The 6,664-nt window shown below is 40.1% G+C and overlaps 1 pseudogene; it reads right to left on the minus strand.

The window, feature by feature from the left end:
• Positions 1–4,327: 4,327 nt before the first annotated feature.
• LOC109222143 lies at positions 4,328–6,548 on the minus strand (annotated as a pseudogene).
• Between the last annotated feature and the right edge of the window lie 116 nt (positions 6,549–6,664).

A 6,664-nucleotide genomic window follows, 5' to 3' on the forward strand; every position in this document is an offset into this window, starting at 1 on the left:
TCGAGTGCCATTCAATGCTTTAGTGAACAAATCAGCTAGCTGCTCTCCTGTCTTCACGTAGCCAGTGGAAATCAAGTTCTCCTGAATCTTCTCACGATAAAATGACAGTCAACTTCAATATGTTTGGTTCTTTCATGATACACTGGATTTGAGGCAATATGGAGTGCAGCTTGATTATCACACCAGAGTTTTGATCGAGTAGGATGCTTCAACCCAATTTTAATTAAAAGGTGATGTATCCACATTATCTCACATGTTGATTGTGCCATAGATCTATACTCGGATTCTGCACTGGACCTAGATACAACATTTTGTTTCTTACTTCTCCATGATACCAAGTTTCCACCAACAAATACACAGTAACCAGTAGTAGATCTCCTATCAATCTTGGATCCAACCCAATCTGCATTTGCAAAACATTCAATTCGAGAATGACCGTGATTGCTGTATAATATGCCAAGTCCAGGAGCTCCTTTTAAGTAACATAGGATCAGCTCCAAAGCCTCCCAATGTTTAACTGTGGGCGTGGACATGAACTGGCTAACCATACTCACTGCAAAAGCAATATCTGGACGAATCACAGTGAGACAGTTTAATCTCCCAACTAACCTCTTGTATCTATCTGGATCATTAAATGGATCGCCATCATCTTTCATAAGATGCAAATTAGGAACCATTGGAGTGTTGCAAGGCTTGGCAGCTAGCTTACCAGTTTCTGCTAGTAAGTTAAGAATATACTTTCTCTGAGATAGAAAAATTCCCTTCTTGCTTCTAGTTATTTCTACTCCCAAGAAGTATTTCAGTTGTCCCAAGTCTTTTGTATGAAACTTAGTATGCAAGAAAGACTTAAGAGAAGAGATTCCTGCATAATCACTCCCTGTGATAACAATGTCATCCACATATACAACAAGGAGAATAGATCTAGCTGTTGATTGCTTGTAGAAGACAGAATGATTGCATTTGCTCTTTTTCAGCCCAAATTCTTGAATCGCTTCACTAAATTTACCAAACCAAGCCCGGGGACTCTGCTTCAAGCCATATAAGGATTTCTTCAAATGACAGACCTTGCCATACTCCCCCTGAGCAACAAAACCAGGTGGTTGCTTCATATATACCTCTTCATGGAGATCACCATGAAGAAAAGAATTCTTTATATCCAATTGATGTAAAGGCCAATTCTCAGAAGCAGGTAGAGAAATAAACAAGCGGACATAAGTAAGTTTGGCAACCGTAGAGGTGTCTGAATAATCCACCCCGTAAGTCTGAGCATACCCCTTAGCCACAAGTCTGGCCTTAAGTCTCGCCACAGAGCCATCAGGATTAACTTTAACCGTGAAGACCCACTGGCATCCCACTGCTTTCTTTCCACTGGGTAATCCACTAAATCCCAAGTGTGGTTTTTCTCTAAGGCATGTATTTCTCAAGCATTGCTTCAGACCATCCAGGATGATTCAAAGCCTCCTTCACCGTTTTGGGCTAGATGCAAGGGACAAGCGGTCGTAGGAAATAAAATTAGCAATAGAATATGTGGATTTGCAGGTGCGTATACCTTTGCGAAGAGCAATTGGAAGGTCAAGGTTTTCCGGAGGGTCAGGTGGGGGCAAATCTGATGATGAAGGAACTGATGACGAAGGAACTGGTGCAGAACATGTATAATTTGTCTGTTGCCTCCGGGAGTAAACTTGAACAATTGGCGGTCTTGCTAACACAGTTGGAGCAGGTGATGAAGGCAGAATAATTGATTGGTGCTCTATAGAACTAGGAAATGGAGGAACATCATCTCGTTGTTCTGTTAAAGTACGAGTAACCTGATATACTAGCCACTCATCTTCCTCCCCCTGATTTGTAGAAATGGGAGGTGCATAGAAGAATGGTGTAGTATCTGAAAATACCACATCAGTTGACACTAAATATTTGCCAAGTTCAGTAGAATAACACCGATACCCCTTCTGAAGGCGAGAATAGCCAAGGAAAACACACTTCAATGCCTTGGGATCCAACTTGGTAACAGATGGTCGAACATCTCGAACATAACATATGATTCCAAATACCTTAGGTTCCACCGAAAATAATGCCTTGTTTGGAAAAAGGACACTGTAAAGCACATTACCACCAAGCACAGTAGATGGCATGCGATTAATCAGAAAGCAAGCCGTAGAGACCGCATCAGCCCAGAACTGTTTAGGAACCTTCATTTGGAACAAAAGTGCCCGAGCTGTCTCAAGTAGATGCCTATTCTTCCTCTCAACTACTCCATTTTGAGAGGGTATATCAACACATGAAGATTGATGTAGAATACCATGTTGTCTCATGTACGACTGAAATAACTTTGACATGTATTCTTTAGCATTATCACTCCTTAGAATACGCACCAAAGAGCTAAATTGAGTTTTGATTTCAGCACAGAAGGCAGAAAAGTGAGTAAACACTTCAGAGTGGCTCTTTATAAAGTAAATCCAAGTCATTCGAGAAAAATCATCTACAAAGGTGACAAAATACTTATGCCCAGTTTTGGAAACAACGGGACATGGTCCCCAAACATTAGAATGAACTAACTCAAAAGCTGACTCAACTCGTTTATTAACCGTTGGACTTAACGAGATGCGATGTTGTTTTGCAAATTGACATGACTCACAATCCAATGAAGAAATATTCTGAAACTGAGGACAAAGCTTCTTCAACAAAGGTAGAGAGGGGTGTCTCAATTGACAATGTGCTTTAAAGGGAGACACAACACTAGAGCATGCAATAGACCATGGCTCCCATTCATCAAGGATGTAGAGATCACCACCCTATTTTGTTGTAAGATCTAGAAACAAACAATGATCGGTAAAGAATGCAACACAACAATTAAGGTCTTTGGTGATTCTACTAACAAAAATCAAGTTAAAGACCAAGTTTGGTAGACTTAATACAGATGACGGGGTAATAGAGGAAGTTAGTTTAACCGTCCCAGATCCAACACTGGTACAAGTTGATCCATCAGCTACAGTAACTGGAGAGGGTGCTTTATGTGAGCGAAAGCTAGAAAAAATATTTGGATTACCTGTCATGTGATTTGTGGCACCTGAATTGACCATTTATTGGAAGATGTGATAAGACATGTTTTATCTGATCCACCAAAGGCAGTAACTGAAGAAGATTCCTTAACTGATTTATGATTTTGAAGGAATTTTAGAAACTCATCCGAAACCAAGATTGCTGGACTAGGAGTTGTTGCACTATTATTCTTTACCATAATTTTTTTTGAATAACAAACCGATTAAATTAACAGAGGTCCACAAAGCTAAAAGATACCAAAACAGATCTCTGGTAAACACAAAGTCAACAATCTATTTAACAGAACTCCACTCCAGTAATCCACAGCTCAACCAAATCAGAGAACCAAACAAATCTGTCCCCAAATCAAATGAAATCAGAGACCAACAAAGTTTCTGATAAGGGAAGACCCAACAGATAATATCAAGTCTCAAATTGTAACAAATCGTCTTACAAGGAAGACTCAACAAATACCAATTCACAAGACAAGCAATCAGATGCAAGAATATTCTTCCACGACTACTTCAGTATCCCAAAAACAAACCAAACAGCAGAAGAACTCAAACCTGGCCAAAATTGGTGTAACACAACCTTGTCTGAGTCTGTTCTTCATGAAAATAAGGTTATGTTATCAGAGGATAACCAACAATCGATCGAAAATATCAAGCTGATCTCGAATAACAAAGGTGGACAGAGAATGGACCACACACGCACCTCACGTGTCTGCCGGAAAGTTTTGGTCAACTCCGACAAGACAAACTCAACTCCGGCGAAGCCACAGATGTGGCTCTGATACCATGTAATTAACAAGGTATGGAAGAATCAAATTGGTGTATTGTTCCATGTAGTGATACATATATATACATGTACATCAGGTGCTAACTAAGGAAAGAAAATAAAAGAGATACCTACAAATCTGCTATCTATATATGGGTTATGTACACTACTAAGAAACAATCTATGTTCATTGTGTAAAGTGTCTAGGTTCATTCTATAACACCATTTATTTTGAGGTAAAAAATAACACCTTTTACAGAATTTCAGTAAAGTCCAAGAAAAGATGCTCATTTCGATATGCATTCAAACTAAACTAAAAAAGATGGACATGTAGAAGTAGAACTTGAAGCCAAATTGAATAGCTTCTCAAAGAACATAAAGTAAAATCTGATATAACTCGATATAGATTAATCTAAGGCTTGTTGAAAGTAAGATATCCTATTGTTGCATAAGAATACTTAAGAAGAAAGCATATTGATCGATGCATGCAAGCATCCGAACTCAGTACGTACTACTCCAAGGTAACTACAATTGGGCTCCTAACGAAGTGCTTGGATGAAGCCCATCCCAAGTATCCTTGAACAAAAGTGGCATTGATGTTTGAAGTACTTGATCGGCTAAATGTTACTTGATATGTTTTCTTCTGATTCAGTTCAGAGAAATTCAAGAGAGGAGGATCAACTCTCACGTTAACTCCCTCAGGTGGCACAATCTCTATAGCATAGGATGAGACAGCTGCACCAACATTAGTCACAGTCCTCGTATATGTTTGAGCTTCTAATCCAAGTCCAACTGAGAAAGAAGGATAATTTAGTTCTGCTTCAGGAATGGTTGTTCACTTTTTTCAATACAAACATACTAACTACTCTGCTGGAGTAGTTTAGTCCACACAAGTAAGGAATATAATCCTCGGGCTGAATATCATAGAGTAAGCCTGGATCATTTGCTCGTAATGGATTAACATGTCCTGCACCAGTTGCAAAGAATTCAGCAGGAAGACCCCTTTCATCCTCAATTGGTTTGCCACCAAGGTTCACGAGATCAGCTGTCGTCATGATTGCTGATTTAATAGCAGCAGGAGACCAGTCAGGGTGTGCGCTCTTTATTAATGCTGCTACTCCAGATACGTGAGGACAAGACATTGAGGTGCCAGTTGCAAGGTTAAAAGTAGACTTCGTATCGGTATTGTTTTCAATGGAAATTGGCCATGCAGCAAGGATGTTAACACCAGGACCAATAATATCAGGTTTCAAGATGCCAGGACTTGCCAAGTTTGGGCCTCTGGCTGAAAAGCCAGCAACTGCTGGAGCATGATCATCTCCAAATATGGTTCCCTTGAATAAAAATGTTGCCAGAGGATTTGATGTTGAATTCATGTAAGCTTTGATCTTTAGTCCATCTGCATAGCTGACATGTGCTGCTGGAAGAACATGTGGATCGGCTAAGATAGTGAATCCTTGTGGTTCACTATTCATGAGTATCATTCCAGCACCACCAGCATTCTTCACAAAATGTCCCTTGTCAATTCTAGCAATCTTACCACCAAGTAGACACAACACAATTTTTCCTTTGACATCAATGTTCTTCAGTGACTCCGCGCTGCAAAATGCAGCAGCGCGGTCACTAACATTTGTTCCAGGGAAAATCAGTGGTAATAGCGTCTCGGAGAAGTCTTTGGGCTGGAAGGCTGACTCACCATCAATATCTTTGCCATCTCCAAGGCGTATCGTCGCTCTTAGTTTTCTGTCAGTGGTGCTTGCACCAACAGTGAGAAGCCATGGAGCTCCATTAAACACAGAGCGTGGTAATGGACCTCCATTGCCAGCTGAGCAGCTGACTAGAATGCCTTTTTGCATAGCAACAAATCCACCTAGCGCAACAGCCTCTGACCAAAAATGTGTGGATTCTCGGCCTATGGAAAATGATATTACATCAACCCCATCTTCAATTGCAGCATCAATTGCAGCCAATACATCAATTTCAGAACAGGTAAGAGTAGCATTGCAGACTTTATACATGGCAATGTGTGCAAGTGGTGCCATACCAGATGCTGTGCCATTAGCCAGGCCTAAAAAGTTGGCTCCATTCACGAAGTTTCCAGCAGCGGTGCTTGAAGTATGTGTACCATGACCATTTTCATCGAGTGGCGTCCCATTGCCAAATTCCTGGAAAAATCTTGCACCGATGAGCTTGTTGTTACAGGCCGTAAAGTTGAATTCACACTTACCCTTCCACCTAGCAGGTGGAGGGGGCACTCCTTCGTCATGGAACGATGGATGGACGGGCATTATTCCACTGTCTAAAACTCCAATTATCATACCTTTCCCATAATTTGATTTTTCCCAGAAGCCTAAGTTCTGGTGTAGCCCCAGGAAATTTGTAGTATGAGTGGTTTGTGCATGCAATAATCTTCTTGGTCGGACTGATATGATCCCTTCCTTTTCTTGAAGTGCTGTTACTTCATCTGGTGTTAGCCTAGCGGCAAAGCCATTTAGGACGTTGCGATAGGAGTAAACCATACGTGAGGAGGGAGATTTTTCCGAGCTTAACGTGTTTGAGGGCAAAAATGAATGATGCCAGTTATGCAAATCTTCAAAATTTAAGAAAAATTGACCTTCATCAGGTGACTCTAGATGTACAATGTAAATCTCTTTGTTGTTTTCACTTGCAAATGTAACTATGGATTGAAGACAAAGTAGGGAAATGACACTCAGATAAAGTGTTGGAGACATGTTGAACTATAAGTGCTAATAGTACATTCTTATGAAGGTATAGCAAACACACACACACACACATATATATATATATATATATATATATATATATATATATATATATATATATATAT

Source organism: Nicotiana attenuata, unplaced genomic scaffold (assembly GCF_001879085.1).
Source record: "Nicotiana attenuata strain UT unplaced genomic scaffold, NIATTr2, whole genome shotgun sequence".
In the NCBI taxonomy this organism is placed as follows: Eukaryota; Viridiplantae; Streptophyta; class Magnoliopsida; order Solanales; family Solanaceae; genus Nicotiana; species Nicotiana attenuata.